The sequence below is a fragment of the Erpetoichthys calabaricus genome, chromosome 8, assembly GCF_900747795.2.
Source record: "Erpetoichthys calabaricus chromosome 8, fErpCal1.3, whole genome shotgun sequence".
Taxonomy (NCBI): Eukaryota; Metazoa; Chordata; class Cladistia; order Polypteriformes; family Polypteridae; genus Erpetoichthys; species Erpetoichthys calabaricus.
This window is the reverse complement of record NC_041401.2, coordinates 99,082,769-99,101,203: the sequence shown is the minus strand read 5'-3', so window position 1 is coordinate 99,101,203 and position 18,435 is coordinate 99,082,769. Positions and strand designations below refer to the sequence as shown.

The 18,435-nt window shown below is 39.1% G+C and overlaps 1 protein-coding gene across 2 annotated transcripts in view; it reads right to left on the bottom strand.

Moving 5' to 3' along the window:
• The window catches only part of si:dkey-183i3.6 (LAT2 domain-containing protein), a 109,950-nt gene extending 91,810 nt beyond the window's left edge, over positions 1–18,140 (bottom strand). The window contains exon 1 of one of the 2 annotated variants that reach the window (XM_051930798.1): positions 17,705–18,140. The gene's annotated coding sequence lies outside the window, so the exon portion shown is untranslated. The remainder of the gene's footprint in view (positions 1–17,704) is intronic. The other variant, XM_051930799.1, reaches the window with a different exon arrangement.
• Between the last annotated feature and the right edge of the window lie 295 nt (positions 18,141–18,435).

Genomic DNA, 18,435 nt, shown 5'->3' with positions numbered 1-18,435 from the left:
ATACACATACATATACACACATACATACAAACACACATATACATATATACATATACACATACATACATACACATACATATATATATACACACATACATACATACATACACACAACATATATATATATATATATATATATATACTATATATATATATATATATATATATATATATATATATATATACATATATATATATATATATATATATATATATATACATACAGACACATATATATACATATACATACAGTATTTACATATCTACATATATATATATACATATCTACATATATATATATACACATATATATAAATATCTACATATATATATATATATATATATGCATACATATATAGTTTCTTTTCAATAAAGTTATGCATTAGGCAAGTGTAATTGAATAGCGGCGCGTCATTGAATAGCGGTGCTGCAAGTTTAGTTTCTTTTCAATAAAGTCAGGCGTTAGGCAAGTGTCATTGAATAGCGGCACTGCAAGTTTAGTTTCTTTTCAATAAAGTCAGGCGTTAGGCAAGTGTCATTGAATAGCGGCGCGTCATTGAAGAGCAGCGCTGCAAGTTTAGTTTCTTTTCAATAAAGTCAGGTGTTAGGCAAGTGTCATTGAATAGCGGCGCGTCATTGAAGAGCGGCACTGCAAGTTTAGTTTCTTTTCAATAAAGTCAGGCGTTAGGCAAGTGTCATTGAATAGCGGCGCGTCATTGAAGAGCAGCGCTGCAAGTTTAGTTTCTTTTCAATAAAGTCAGGCGCACTTTGCAGCGGCGAAGTTCTGCTTTTAAATTTTTATTAAGAAGAAAAGAAAACATTTTTAAACTGAGGGAAAATATACCAATAACAATTTGTTAAGGATCTGTTTTTTTGTGAAGCTGTCTTTACACAGCTTCTCCGCTGTTTCTCAATTGTGTAATGAATGTTTTCTTCAGCGCTCTTTGTGGCTGTTCCTTGTTTTCAGTTCACGTGCTTACGTAGGAGGCGTGATGACGCGATACGCGACTCCCACTCCCACGGCCATCGAGCTGCACTCCATTACAGTATATGGACAAAAAAGAGGTTCCAGTTGTGACCATTACGTGTACAATTTCGAAATGAAACCTGCCTAACTTTTGTAAGTAAGCTGTAAGGAATAAGCCTGCCAAATTTCAGTCTTCCACCTACACGGGAAGTTGGAGAATTTGTGATGAGTCAGTCAGTCAGTCAGTCAGTCAGTCAGTCAGTGGGGGCTTTGCCTTTTATTAGTATAGATAGATGATGGCACAGGTGTATACTCGAATGAGACAATGAGATAAGTACAGGTGACTGACTGGAGTACAGTTTTGTGTCTTTTGTTATTATTTTAGTCTCTTCTTTTTCTAAACCTTTTACCTGTCAGAAAACATCATCATATTGCATTCATGCATTCTTCATCAAGTTTAACATTACTACCTAATAAACATGCTCATCAGCATTCAGCATCTTGGAATACATTTAAATTTAGTAACATACTATAGTGTATACAGTACAATACATGTTATTCACTTTTAATTCATTAAACCAACATCTCTTTAGATTGATCACTGCTTAATCTTAGTAGTTCAAATCATTGGGTTCCAGTAGCATCACACATATGATTGAAATGAGACCTCCAGCTGATACCAGCCCATTACAGGACACCTTTATGCACACACTTACTCTCCCAGGATATTAGTTCATCCCTGAGACTTGAGATTATCCAGTGTGGATGAACAGAAGGAGCCCAAAAGGACACAGATCTGATTAAAGGAAGCCGGCTATAAGTACTGTAGATATAAGTAAGTACATATGCGGCGATCAGAAAAGTGTGTCTAGCCCAATTGATTGCATCCTGAAATGTAGTATTGTGTAATGTGAGAGGAGCACTTTGTTAAAAAAAAAAAAAAAAAAAAAAAGAATAAATGCGACTGCAATCATGCTGCTAAAACCATAACACTAATCAAATCACATGACCAGAGGCATCCTCCACAGTGGTAGATCAAAAAATTTTCTCTGGTGAGAGATGTGTTTTCTTTGGTGCCAAAGTATTATGTTGCTTCATTTAATAAATCTATGAAGAAGTATTACTTATAGTTAAAAGGTTGTCTAGGCTAGAATGGAAGCATAGGTGGAGCTACAGTGATCATGTTAGTTTTAAAGAGTAGTGGAAATGGCTGTGATCCACATGTATACAGAGAAAGAATGACCACGTAAGGCAGTGGTCTTGAGTCATAGTCCTGAGAACCCCTGCAGCCGCAGGTTTTTGTTTTGTTCCAATATGTTCCACAGTAGGTAATTTTATCTTCAATTTTTATCATTGTTTAATCAGTTGGCCCTTTTTTTCTTGTATTATTCACATGTGATGAAGACCATGGAGAGGCTGCTGCTTCACCACCTTAGGGCCACAGGTTCGACATGCCCTCGACCCTCTGCAGTTTGCATATCACTCTCTCTCACTTGGACAGAGGCAGTGGTGCTGTAAGAATTATGTTTCTAGATTTCTCTAGTGCCTTCAACACAATCCAACCTCTGCTCCTTAGGGGACAAGCTGACAGAGATGGGATTAGATTCATACCTAGTGGCATGGATCGTGGACTATCTTAAAGACAGACCTCAGTATGTGCGTCTTGGGAACTGCAGGTCTGACATTGTGGTCAGCAACACAGGAGCGCCACAGGGGACTGTACTTTCTCCGGTCCTGTTCAGCCTATATTACATCGGACTTCCAATACAACTCGGAGTCCTGCATGTGCAAAAGTTCGCTGATGACACTGCTATCGTGGGCTGCATCAGGAATGGGATGGAGGAGGAGTATAGGGACCTAATCAATGACTTTGTTAAATGGTGCGACTCAAACCACCTACACCTGAACACCCAGCAAAACCAAAGAGCTGGTGGTGGATTTTAGGAGGCCCAGACCCCTCATAGATCCAGTGATCATCAAAGGTGACTGTGTGCAGATGGTGCAGACCTATAAATATCGGGAGTGCAGCTGGATGATAAATTAGACTGGACTGCCAATACTGATGCATTGTGCAAGAAAGGACAGAGCCGGTTATACTTCCTTAGAAGGCTGGCGTCCTTCAACATCTGCAATAAGATGCTGCAGATGTTCTATCAGACAGTTGTGGCGAGCGCCCTCTTCTACGCAGTGGTGTGCTGGGGAGGCAGCATTAAGAGGAAAGACGCCTCACGTCTGGACAAACTGGTGAGGAAGGCAAGCTCTATTGTTGGCATGGAGCTGGACAGTTTTAACATCTGTGGCAGAGCGACGGGCGCTCAGCAGGCTCCTATCAATTATGGAGAATCCACTGCATCCACTTAATAGTATCATCTCCAGACAGAAGAGCAGCTTCAGCGACAGACTGCTGTCACTGTCCTGCTCCACTGACAGATTGAGGAGATCGTTCCTCCCCCAAACTATGCGACTCTTTAATTCCATCCGGGGGGGTAAACGTTAACATTTAACATTATACATAGTTATTGTCTGTTTTTCACCTGCATTATTATCATTCTTTAATTTAATATTATTTATTGTATCAGTATGCTGCTGCTGAAGAATGTGAATTTCCCATTGGGATTAATAAAGTATCTATCTATCTATCTATCTATCTATCTATCTATCTATCTATCTATCTATCTATCTATCTATCTATCTATCTATCTATCTATCTATCTATCTATCTATCTATCTATCTATCTATCTATTTACAATAATAGGAAATTATGAAATATTCATATTTTTCCCATAGTTTCAAGTTCTTAACTCTCTTTTGTCACATTCCTATAACTCACTTTATTTCTGTGGTGTTTGCGCCTGCAATAAGACAACAATGAATGAAGTAAACACCAGAGGAAACAAAAGAGAAAAATGAAAGCCTTGACACCAGAAACCTCCAAACTGGCTTTGCTATATTTTATTAGAATTGTCATGTAATTTTCTAAACTGCTTAATCTCGGATCGCAGGGGGCTGGAGTCTATCTCAGCTGGCATAGAGTGCAAGGCTGGAACAAACCCTGGACAGGGTGCTAGTTCATCACAGGACAAACACACACACATATCCACATATCAAACACATACTAGAGCCAATTTAGCAACTCCAGTTCACCTGTCATGGATGTCTTTGGACAGAGGGAGGAAACCCACAGACACAGGGAGAACATGCAAACTTGTTTTAGATATTTAGGCTCTTTCTTCCCAATGATCAAGGTAATGGGTCTGAAACTGAAATAGCATCAGCCTTTCAGCATTTGACTTGATGTCTACTTCATTTATTGTTAAATATCATTGTTAGAAAATTAATTAAAAAGGAATTAAGGGAGGACACTGCACATAAATGTGTGAATTAATAGGAAAATGACGAAAGTGAGTTAAGAACTTGAAATTATGAAAAACAAATATGCTTTTATTTTATTTTTATTTATAAAGCAAAACACATTGTCAATCCAGTGAAAATAACATAGCAAGCACAGTAGTAGTTGTTCTAAAGACACTTCAGGAAAATAGGCAGCCAATGTTGACACATCGAAGAGAGCCATAGGGTAGCAGGGCCAAATTCTTTACAGAGAATACATCCAGTGGTGTTTCTGCTTTAAGGGCCAGTGGGGCACAGCACCACCACATATTATGCAAAATAATTAAGAAGTTTCCCTTAGTCATTTTACTTATTAAAATGTTTATAATAACACTCATGTTTGCCCTTCTATCCATTTTTTACAATTTTCCATCATGTATTTAATATAATATCTTGTATGTAAAATATTTCTTTTTGTAGTATGTGAAATTATCTTGGGCGGCACGGTGGCACAGTGGTAGTGCTGCTGCCTCGCAGTAAAGAGGGCTGGGTTCGCTTCCCGGATCCTCCCTGGGTGGAGTTTGCATGTTCTCCCCGTGTCTGCGTGGGTTTCCTCTGGGTGCTCCGCTTTCCTCCCACAGTCCAAAGACATGCATGTTAGGTGCATTGGCGATCCTAAATTGTCCCTAGTATGTGGTGTGTGTGTGTGTGTGCCTTGCGGTGAGCTGGCACCCTGCCCAAGAGTTTGTTCCTGCCTTGCGCCCTGTGCTGGCTGGGATTGGCTCTAGCGGACACCTGTGACTCTGTGTTAGGATATAGCGGGTTGGATAATGACTGACTGGCTGACCGAAATCATCTTCATGCTAGGTGCTGCAATCCTGCTTCTGCTTGAGGGTCTAGTCCTATTTGGCCTGCAGTGTTCAAGGTTTACTCTTGGATGTGTGTGCACACATACAATCTGAATTTTCAAGTTTGGTGATGGGACTTGATGGTGGTAGCTGCTTATTCTCAGCATTAAAATTAGGGCTGTCTTTTTTGGTTTGAATTTCTCCCAGTCAAGGCTATGCAGTGGAAGCCAGTGAAGATGTCCAAAAAGTCCAGTACCAAAAAAAAAAAAAAGAAAAAAAAGAGAGAGAGATCAATATCAGGAGCGCGTGCACATGAGATTATGCTAATAGGGTTGAGCAGCTCCTTGACCTTCACCCACTGCTAAAAAGGACCACCAGGCATGAAGGAAGTCTTAGAAGTGCTCATTCTACTTTGAAAAATAAATCAGCAGCATGATGCCCTTGTTTCAGAGAAGTGTGCAGTATTGCTTGCAGAAAGAAAAAATATGCAAATAAATTAGGTTTTCAACTGTTTGCTGGCATTACACTGTCCAGCAAACACAGGGCCACACAGTGGTTAAAACTGTGGCTTGTTCTTTTTCACCTTCGAGCCATTCAGTTTTGAACTTGAGATGCTGCTGTTTCAATTTAGGCAGTGCATAGCCAATACATTTTGTTGAGCAATGGTTGGTTACAAGGCTGTCAGTTTACTTAATGTTTAAATCTGTATTGCTGCAATTTGTCAATGTCAGAGAGTATCACAATAATCTGATGACAAATGAGACAGACCACGTGCCAATAGCCCGTTTTTTTATTGAGGTTTTTTTTCTTGATGCGCTCAGTATCTGAACTTGCATGTCTCGCTAGTCAAAGATATCACTAGATGGCCAAGTTAAAGTTAACATTAAAGAAGTCTGCACACATGAAGGAAACTTCTGGTATGGCCCTAGAAGAATTTAATTTCCAAAAATGTCAATGAAAAAAATACCAAGGTGAGTGCGGATAATACATACATTTATAACTTTCTTACAATTGTAAATCTTATACTACTTCTCATTTCTATGTGTAGAATAAGAGAAGAATAAAGATGAACTAATCAAACAATTAGAAAAAATTACTCGCTGTTTGTGAAACACGGAATTAAAACCTCAGGGGTCTCAAGGACTGAGACTGCAAACATGTGGCATAAGGTCTATGATTTAGCAGGAGAAAATTAGTGAGAATTATTTGGTGGCACAACATTAATCTTGGTGAGGCTCAAGGGCACCACTGCGTAGTCCCCAGCAAGCTGAGCAGAAAACACTAAGACAGTGGGAGAACCTAAGTTTATTATTTCTATTATTTCTGCTAACCACACACGAGCATTGCCTCCAGTTGTACACTACTAGGCAAGATAGATTTTTTTATTAAAAGTTTAGACGTTAAAAATAACATTTCAATTTCAGAAGAAACTACAGTAGTAGGGTTCACCAATAGCTTTGTGTTATCTGATTCACAAAAAGATGGTCAGCTGCAAGTGAGATTTAGCTTAGAGATCACATTTTAAGAGGCACTCCTGGTGGGCTCATTTAAGAAGTGTGTATTCAGGGACTCACATTGCGTGTGTGTACTATCACCAGACACTTCAAGACATCTTTGGTAGGCAGGTGGTTGATGTGGTCACACAGGTAAGAATTCTAGGCTTTCAATGCTTTACTGTTTTTTGGCAGACTTTTCACCTAACAGCAAGCTGATATTTTCGTGTAATTCATGTAAATCTTGCCTACTGTTGAGAACAGATTGATGCAATTTAGAAATTTAACATAGTAAACAAGATCATCTAGTGAAAAGTATTGAATGAACTGGTAAAATACCAGTTAAAAATGAATACTGTATATGTGTAACAGAGGCAAAATATGCTGCCATTTAAAGCCAACCAGAATGTTTTGAAATGCTGTTGTAACTCTTAAATGTAGGAATGAATCACAATTTCCTAAACGTCCAAACTGTGAAAGGGAAGACTGTATCATTCATGGCCGAAAGGTAAATGTGGCTAGTTTACCTTCCAATATAGTAAAGGCACATTCTGCAAAATGTCTGTCCATGCAGCATTGGCACACATTCAGTCAAGAAATAGCTGTAAGTTTTCTGCCATGTGTTTGTGTTATTGTTTTGTAAACATCATTATTTGTGCATTTCCTAAACTACTTTATAAATCTTACTTAAATTTTTTTGTAACATTTAATTAGATTGCATGTATTTTAGTAAGGAAAGAGACTCTAAAGTTTACATTAAAAAGTATGTGGTCAGTTACAAATGCACTTTTACATTTACATAGCTTTTGGTTCAACGTTATTATATATAGTTAATTTTGTATTACAGGATATGCAGGAGCTAATGAATCTGTTATATTTCCTAACAGATAGATATTGTATATCATATTAATTTGTATGTTGCTTGCTCAGTCCACAAATGCTGTTATAGGATATATAGGAGCTAATAAAATGGTTCTGTTTCGTAACAGCCAAATAAATGGTTTTGGTGTGGCAAAAACTTTTGTGTTCTCTTTTATTTTTAACAAATTCACAATGCAGAAATTAGACACTGCAGTTGTGACCAGCTGGGCTGACTACTTTGAGCAGCTGATTAAAGCTGATCCTCTGGCTAGGACGTTGGATATTTCTGGGTCCACGGTTCTTAAGGCTGATCTTCCAATTAGCCGTGAACCACCCAATCTCACTGCGATTGCACAGGTGGTGAACCTGTGGGTAGCTGAGGGTAGGAAAGGCTGCAGGGATCTGTAGTATCCGGGGTCAACTTCTCCAGGCTGGTGGTAAGGCTGTCCTCCTGGCATTGCAAGCAATCTTTCCTTCCATTTGGGAAAAGGACATCATCCCAACTGACTGGAAAACGGGATTTGTCTTCCCTATCTGGAAAGGGAAGGGTGATCGCCTGGATTGCAGCAACTACATGGGATAACACTTCTTTCGTTGCTCGGTAAGGTCCTTGCTAGGGTCATCCTCAATAGGATCTGTGATAACTTGCTCACATACCAGCAACTGGAGCAGTCTGGTTTTACGCCTAAGAAGCCTACCATTGACCACATCCTGGCACTGAGGGTTCTCATGGAGCGCAATTGTGAATATTGGCAGAGTTTCTTTGCAGCCTTTGTCGATTTTTCTAAGGCATTCAACTCAGTTGATCGAGCTGCCCTGAGACTTTGCAGGATCTTCTCGAGGTTGCTGGATATCATGGCCAGCCTGTACACTTGTACTGTGACTGCTATGCACAGTGGAGACGGAACCTCTGCATTTTTCCCAGTTGATTCTGGGGTTTGTTAGGGGTGCGTTCTTCCTCCTACTCTTTTCAGTGCTTGCATGGACCGGTAATTGGGCAAGGTTGTAGGGTCAGATTCACTGATCTTGACTTTGCTGATGATGCTGTGATCTTCATGAAGTCAGTGGAGGCTCTGATCGGGGCTCTTAAGAGATTGAGCGAAGAGTCTGAGTGTCTGGGCTTGCAAGTGTCCTGGATAAAAGCCAAGATCCAGGCCTTTAATGACCTCTTGGGCACAGCCATCAGCAGTGCGTCTCTCTGCAGAGAAAGTGTCGACCTTGTCAAGAAGTTTACTTGCCTCAGCAGTGACATTCATGTCTCTGGTGACTCATCCAGTGAAGTCAGTAGACAGATCAGGAGAGCATGGTGCATCACGAGGTCCCTGACAAGGGATATGTGGCGCTCCCGATATCTATGCAAAAGGATGAAGGCCCAAGTCTTTAGAGTCCTGGTGCTTCCTGTCTTGCTATATGATTCAACATGGACACTATCCAGTGACCAGAGACGAAGACTGGACTCCTTTAGTACTGTGTCTCTTCGGAGAATCCTTGGGTACTGCTGGTTTGACTTTGTGTCGAATGAGTTTTTGCTCACGTAGTCCTGAAAGATGCACATTACCTGCGTTATAAGGAAGTGACAGTTATGGCACTATGGCCATGTGGCGCGATTCCCTGAGGGTGATCTGGCTCACAGGATCCTCATTGTTGAGGACCTGAGTGGCTGGACCACACCAAGGGGATGCCCACAGAACACCTGGCTGCGGCAGATAGAGGATTATTTCCAGAGGGTGGGACTGGACCGCATTTCTGCCTGAGGCATTGCCAACCAGGATCCCGAGCTGTTTCATCATGTGGTGGGTGCGGCAACATGCTCTACCTGTGTATGCGCCTCAATCTGACCTGACAATGCAGATGAAAAACCTAAAATGATCATTGCAGGGTTTTTAGACCTGTAGAGTCTGCATTGCCCCTCAAGGTGTTCTGCATATGCTGGAGAAAATGCAGTTATAATGTAAGGGACGAGAGGATGAGACATAACAATATTCTGGGGAAGATCTTAACCAGAAATTAATTCCACCTTTTCACTAAAGCCAATAATTAGAACCCTAAGATGCAGTTACAATCTCCCAGCACAAAGTCAGTGTTTAGAAAAATGACTCAAAGAAAACACACTTACTATACACTAAAGTTATTTTATCCAGTCTTAGGTAATCAGGAAATTGTTATGCATGAGCGTGTAGGGATCATCATAAGGGCTCAGGTAAGACTGGCAATACCACTCTGCAAAAGGATAGGGCGCTAACGCTAACAGGCTCTTCTTTCTCTTCCACAGCTTAGAATGGCTTTCTAGAGATGTCATCTGTCCCCTCCCCTGGCACAAGGACCAAGCCCCGATCCTTCTGGGCAAATACGTTTACAGGAAGGAGGTCATCTTTCAACCACAGCAGCCTCTAGTGACAGAGCTCCCAGTTGGTTGTAGCAAAAGATGATGGTCACCCATTGTAGAGTACATTTGACAGCCTTGTTTTCGCGATTCTTTCTTGTTTTAAGTAAAAGGGGTTTACTGGCCTGGTGCCCAACACTTGCACCTGTGTCTGTCCCTATTTTACAAAGTATGCAGTGCCAGCTTTTAAACTGATGCTGTGGTCACGTCACTGGCAGTCCTGGCATGGCTTCCCCTACATAACATCTCCATAGCAATCACACAAAAATACTTGAAAATGGCATAGTCCATTTTTCAGACAATAATGGTGTCACAGTCAAAAATTAAGTAAATGAACAGAATTCAAAACACAAAATTAATGCAAAGCCCACCAAAAATAATACAGTAAAATGTCAGAAAAAAATTAGAAATGACTCGATTCATAGCATAATAAAGGTTTACATATGGAATGATAAATACAATTTAAATGTTCATTAATTTGTTGAGGACAGTAGTAGAGCATCAGGGTAGACACACAGAGATTCAGCCATCCTCTCTCTACTGCCTCAGTTTTTTTTTATTTTTTAGATGGCGTGGCACCTTTAGAATTAAGCTGGGTTTGCACCTTTATCCTAATTATTGTAAAATCAAAGTTTTCCCAATATGAGTGAGTGGGTGTGTGTATGTGTGACTGTGCCCTGCAAATCCCGGGCACCCAGTACAGAGCTGGTTTCCGCTTCATGCCCAACCCTCAGACTCTCACAGCCCTGAGTAAGATGAAGCAGATTAGATAATTGATGGATAGCTGTTAGTGGATTATGTGATGATCAGTATTAAATGTAAACATGAGTTTGTCATTCCATGCTGGTTTAGAGTTGAGAACCAAATTTAAGAATGAAATTACATTCTACTGATTTTTATTTTAGAATACACCCTCACAAGATGCTTCATGGCGCAGAGAATCATCAGAGTGAACTCATACAGCAGGTTTCTTGTAACTTACATTCAATGACTTCAACAGATATGGAAGAGCATATTTTCTATGTCTGTTGCTAAATGATGGCATACTGTTGACAGCTTAAATTTTATCTCTTCACAAAGAGCCTAGCAGACAGACCTTCTCTTGTTTTTGAACATAAAATATAATAGATTTTATAGACCATGATAACCAGCAGGCTGTACTGTACCTAAGTGCACAATGCAGTTTCTTTTTATAAATTCTTATGTTGTTTAAGTAGGTATTTATAAAGGTGACCATCATCCAATATGACAGGACCTTCTGGCACGTTTACTGCCAGTTAAGCAAGGAATTGCACACTGACTTGATATTTGCTTGGAAAAAAAGCAGGCTTTGCCAAGGGGTTTATGGGAGCTATACAGTATCAGCCCCCTTATGTTTGAACAAGTCTGTTACAAAGAATAATATAAAGCAACTACCATATATTCTGTAGTTTAATTTATGTTTCTGTAATTTACTCATTTTCAAAAAATTAATTCCAATAATATGCACTTTACATGTATTCATTAAATAACGTGTTTTTGTAAATATATATTAGAATTTTGTATTTTTTTTAGCATTTTGTAATTGAATTGTACATATGTTCTGAGAAGAATAAAAATAGAAGCTGAAAATGATACGCCGGCATCCCAGCTGGGATGGATGCTGCCCCCTTGCCTGGAAAAGCAAATGGACCATCGCAAAGCTCCAAAAGACTGAGAACCTGTGGGGTGAAGTGATCCAAGTGGGCGATTGTGTAAATGTTAAGGCACTAAAGAAAAGGTCATAATTTAGGAAAAAACATAGCAGACTGTGTCTGAAAGGAAGCTACCCCCATGTCCAGATAAAGAAAATACTTTGAAGCAATTACAATGCATTACTGAGCATTTTGATATGACGGCTTATCATCTAAAGCGCTTTGCTGAATTTGAATGGAGAACATAAGACATAATTAACATGTCCGGTTTTTTTGTCTCCATTGCTTTATTATGATGCCACTTTTACATACTTTGTCTTAACACAAATAAAATAAAATTGGATAGTGCTGAACAACTTTGGTACTACAGTAGCTTAAGTCATTAACAAAATGTAAAAAGTTTGCATTTTTAAGTGTTCCAGCAATAAACCAAAATTATTAGAACTGCTTCATTAATCTAGAAGAACATGCAAGAACAGCTACTTAATTCTTAATTTTTTGTTGATCTTTTTTTATTGTGGAGACGTGGCCATTTTGAATATAAATGCAGATTTTTGCCCTCCTATGTTTAAATTACTATCATTTTTAATGATACTCATAGTACCTGTAAGCTCATGCATGTTGCCTTGCTATAATGTTGATAATAAAAATCCATTCATCTTTAGTACGTTTACCATGTAATCTTATAGGAGGCATCCATTTACAATTTGGGGATTACTAAAAAACTGCGGTGGGTTGGCACCCTGCCCGGGATTGGTTCCTGCCTTGTGCCCTGTGTTGGCTGGGATTGGCTCCAGCAGACCCCCGTGACCCTGTGTTTGGATTCAGCGGGTTGGAAAATGGATGGATGGATTACTAAAAAAAATGGATGAGTAGGGAAAGCTGTCCTTTAAATATAAATAACAAGAAATGTTACTTTATTTTTAACATGATTTATTTTATTATAATACTCAAAAACACTTTTCTTAATTATCCACATTATTTCAAGTCCCATTTTTAATAAGGATTCCAAATGGCAAATGGACAAGTCTGTGTGAATAAATGAATACATCTGCAGTGCACCTGTCACTTCGCATCTCACATGCCTAAATGCAGTATGGCTGCCCAGCCTGGAGTGTAATATTCAGCAGTGCTTACAACTTGAAAATAGATAGATAGATAGATAGATAGATAGATAGATAGATAGATAGATAGATAGATAGATAGATAGATAGATAGATAGATACTTTAGTAAAAATGACCGTGCATTAACTCATTAGTGGAGCAGTGATCGGTGATGATGCATCACAGTTCCTGGATTTGGGTTGGAGTTTGTATGTTCTCACTGTTCACATGTGTTTTTCCAGATTCCTCCCACGCTCGTGCCTTAGGTTAACAGCTACTGTATGAAATGTCAGTGTGGCCTGGGTGACTTTTGTATATTCCTAGTTACTGCTGGGCGGCACGGTGGCGCAGTGGGTAGCGCTGCTGCCTCGCAGTTGGGTGATCTGGGGACCTGGGTTTGCTTCCCGGGTCCTCCCTGTGTGGAGTTTGCATGTTCTCCCCGTGTCTGCGTGGGTTTCCTCCGGGCGCTCCGGTTTCCTCCCACAGTCCAAAGACATGCAGGTTAGGTGGATTGGCGATTCTAAATTGGCCCTAGTGTGTGCTTGGTGTGTGGGTGTGTGTTTGTGTGTGTCCTGCGGTGGGTTGGCACCCTGCCCAGGATTGTTTCCTGCCTTGTGCCCTGTGTTGGCTGGGACTGGCTCCAGCAGACCCCCGTGACCCTGTGTTCGGATTCAGTGGGTTAGACAATGGATGGATGGATAGTTACTGCTGGGATAGGGGATGGTGCCCTGCAGCCGTATACTGTGTAAGCAAGTTTAGAAAGTGGATGGTTGGAGAGATACTTCTGATACAACGAAGTTCTTCCAAACAACCAATTTAATTCAGAGATTTGTCCCCAAAGGCTATTAGGAAGAATACAGTTTGAAAGGCAATTTCCTGAATTAAAGACACTATTGAAAATAAAAAAAACCCTGTTGAGTCAGAGAGGTCATGCAGTAAAGGATTTTCATTTGAAATATAAATGAGACAACTCTACCAGTCAGACTCAAAATTCTGTACCCCTCCTACTTTCTAATCTTGTAACTTTAAACATTATGATTTTGGAACTTCCCATTATCAAATATCAAGGGCATGTTTTTGTGCTTATGCCCCTGTGTGATCAATTTAATAGTTATAAATCAAGCCGTTATTCACAACTTTAACATATGCATCATAGACCCAGACAAGACTTTAAAAATATTTTTTTTTAACTTTGAAGTGCAATAGTCCTGATTGTGAAGTCTTTTTTTTTAACCTTTAAAGGTGCATTAAGCTAGGTCCTTCCATTTAGTGGATGTGTGTAAAGCAGACACCAACCCTGTACTGATGTCAGTCCACCATAGGGCACAGGCACCCAGAATGGGCCAGTTTGAATCAACCAATTAGATGAACATGAAAGTCTGGATTGTGGAGGAAAACCCACCAAAGCACAGAAGACAAGGTGAAGTCAAATCCAGTCTGCAGGAGCTGAGAGGCCTGCTTGCCAAGACCACTGTGTCACAACATTTCAGTGTTTAATTTGAGGACTATGGGCTGTTAGTCTCATTTTTATGCATTGTGTCCTGTTTAATAATTGTAATATAATCCACTTCTAGCAGCCTTCCTCTGCCTTTTTTTTTAACCTACACATACTGTATATATATGTATGTGTGTGCATATGTATGTATGTATATATATATGTATATATATATGTATATGTGTATATGTATATATATATGTATATGTGTATCTATACTAATAAAAGGCAAAGCCCTCACTGACTCACTCACTCACTCACTGACTGACTGACTCACTCATCACTAATTCTCCAACTTCCCGTGTAGGTGGAAGGCTGAAATTTGGCAGGCTCATTCCTTACAGCTTACTTACAAAAGTTAGGCAGGTTTCATTTCGAAATTCAAAGCGTAATGGTCATAACTGGAACATATTTTTTGTCCATACACTGTAATGGAGGAGGCGGAGTCACGTATCGCGTCATCACGCCTCCTACGTAATCACGTGAACTAAAAACAAGGAAGAGATTTACAGCACGAGTCACACGCGGGAACGAAGGTAAATGACGTTAATTTTGGACTGTCTTTTAATACTGTGTAAGCATACATATTAACACATGTGCAATTAAACGTGTGCATTTACGGGGTGATTTCTCAGGCTTAAAAGCTCACCTTTTATCAAACGCGGGAACAAAGGTAACTGACGTTGTTCACTGTCTTTTAATACTGGGTAAGCATACATATTAACACATGTGCAATTAAACGTGTGCATTTACGGGGTGATTTCTCAGGCTTAAAAGCTCGCCTTTTACTAAAAAGGTAAATGCAAAACTATTTTCAATCAGTTTATTGAAACGCTCCCGTTAAGGATTGCAATAACATATTCGCGAGATAAAACAACGAAGTAGGGGGAAATGGAGGAAGAGCCGCAAACAGCGAAGAGCAAAAAATTAATTAAACAATTGAGAACGGAGCGAGTGAAGCATACAAGCATGTTCATAAGGGAAACAAAGCACGGTGTAAAACGTAAGTTTAAATTAAGTTTATAGAAACGCTCCCGCTGCGGATTGCAATAACATTCGCGAGATAAAAGTTTAATGAGAAGACACGAGGTATAAACAAACCACACGCCGTGGCGCAACGTTAGGGGCAACAGTTTCAACCATTCTATGATCTGCTTCTCACAACTGAAAGACGGCACATGGCGGATGTTAGCCGACTTGCTGACCGCAACGTTAGGGGCTTCAACTATGGCGCTGACGCCACATCTCAGTGCCAACACTTTGCAGACTCTACTTAAAAGACACGCCCTCCTCACTGGACAGTTAAAAAGACCAATGAAACTAACGATGACATCAAGTATTACCCAATCAAAAGTAGGAAAGGAGGCATCTTCATAAAATGCGTGTGGGATGATTTGCATGACACGCTGCTTTAAAAAAAAAACGATAAAAAAAATACGGATAAATCCCGTCCAGTATTGATTCAAAACGGGACGCACAATTTCATTCTCAAACGCGGCACAATTCCGTATTTTAAAGGACGGGTGGCAACCCTACAGTTCCAGGTAACCACCCATACAATCAGATTGTGATTCACACTAGGAATGCAATGAATGTAATTACCCCGATCTACATACAAGGCGAAAGTCTTGCAACATTCAAAGATGATGGTTTGGGATAATTAGTACTTATTAAGTACACCATGGAACATAAAAGAGCTTATGAAGCCTTGAACCGAAAAAAGCAAGATCTCACAGATCGTAAAAAAAAAAAGGAGGTAATGTCGTTTTACTCGCTGTAGATTTTAGTCAAACATTACCAGTTATTCCACGAGGGAGACCAGCAGATGAACTCAACGCGTGTTTAAAATCCATGCTTCTCCCACGGTCGGTTATATGTCGCGTGTTCTCGGGTAGGTACACCAAAAAATGTATACATTTAAGCATGTAATGGGCAAACAAAAAATGAGGTATACCCGAAGGCACTGCAGTAGTACTCAATGTAACTTTACTTCTTAAATGTTAATGTTTTACTTTTTAATAATTTATACGCTTCTTATATATTGTTCAAATTCTTTTATCAAAATACCAGTGACAGCGCAATGCACGATAACATGGAGTGAATACACCATACGCATCTGCCCACGGCCGCCCTGGTGTGCGCAGATAGGAGTTGATTCTAAAATAAAATAAACATAAAAAGAGTAATACAATCATCACCCATAAAGCGGATAGCAGACGTGACGTACTATATGTGTACCAGATTTCAAGTCAATAGGTGAAACGGTTTGCAAGCTACAGGTGATTTAAAATCCTGGACAGACCAACGAAAAGCCACGGTAGCAAATTATAGAAGAAGATTTTACTGTTTAATAATTTATATTTATATGAAATGTGCTTCTTATATATTACTTCATATTCTCATATGATAATGATGTTAATGTTGTTTATATTGATTTCTATGTTATTGTAAGTGCATCTATGTGTGTATATGTATGTATGTATGTATGTATGTGTATATATATATATATATATATATATATATATATATATATATATATATATATATATATAAAAAATATATATATAAAAAATATATGTGTATATGTATATATAATATATCTGTATATGTGTGTATATGTGTGTGTATATGTGTATATGTATATATATATGACGGCAACACTCATAACAATGACAACACAATTACATTGACAATCATGTTACGTTATTTTTAAAATGTTTCCTTTACTTTTTCATAACCTCTTTAACACACTACTTCTCCGCTGCGAAGCGCGGGTATTTTGCTATATATAATATATGTGTATATGTATGTATATATATATATATATATATATATATATATATATATATATATGACAGCAATACTCATAACAATGACATCACAATTACATTGACAATCATGTTACGTTATTTTTAAAATGTTTCCTTTACTTTTTCATAACCTCTTTAACACACTACTTCTCCGCTGCGAAGCGCGGGTATTTTGCTAGTATATATATATATATATATATATATATATATATATATATATATATATGAGTGTAAATTTATAAATATGCACGCTGACCCAAATTAGATCACTTGGTCACACAAGTTGTGTCCTGTTTTAGGAATTTAAAAATCTGGGAAGCCTACTGCTAGAGTGTTCATTGGAAAAACAATAAGAGAAAACACATATTGTCTTCAATTTTAAACATTTGCAGCTGCACACATGTCTACTGTTGATTTAGTTAAAGCCTGAATGGTTTATTTAGACTTTAATAGGATTCTGTATTCATATACTGTGTTTTAACAGCTACTTTTCAAAGGGGATTCAAGTTTTATAATCTTTAAGACTATTTTAAGTCTTGTAATAAACAGTCACGATTTTAAGATGGTGAACTTAACATTTCACAGATATGGTTGCTAGTCCAAGATGATATCGCTTAAAATAAAAAATTAATTGTTCCCCAGTAAAGGGCTGTAGCATGAAACTCTGTACAGGTGCCAGTGACCTCTGATCACACCCACCCTCCAGGTCTGATGTTAAATGACCAATGGCTCTACTTACCTCACTGTGCCCTGGTCAATAGGTGAGCAGAGCTTGAGTTCGTCCTCGTCTTATCTGGGTTCAATCCTCCTGTTGGATGGAAGGCTGATGATAAGTGCTCTTGTTGCTTTCAAGGTAGATAAATTCAAATTCAAATGGAGATGTCCAGCACCATGCTCTGGTTGCTTGAGCTTCGTTTTAGAGATAACCATAGATCACATGTCTGTGCTTGAATGGCTGGCAGGTCCTCCTAAATGTTGATTTACAGCTTTCTTGTTACATCGCTGCTGCTTTGTGACCAATTGCTAGTAGCGGTACAAGTTAAAGAATAGAAAGAGGCTGAACACGATCATGTACACACACACACACACAGAGGTCAGGGCTCACCAGCTCAACACACTTCCTGTTTCTAACTGACTGCACTACCACATCCGCCCTAATTGCATCTGGACAGCAAGAATGGTGCAGACAACATGTAACTAATGCGATGCATTTACTGACAGCCTCAACCTCCTAACTGGCCCCCGATTACATGGCATTTTACACCACTTCTCAGGCAAGATGACGTTTACCATGACTTGAGCTGGTCTCTGCTGGCTGAACAACACAATAAATCGAACTACATCCATCACTAACTGAGCCGTATTTGGTATCACATTTTATAAATGAGCACAAATTAATAACATTTTCAAACCAATGGAGGTCTGTAACAGGTCATCTATCACAGTACCTGCATTAGGAATTCTTTTGTT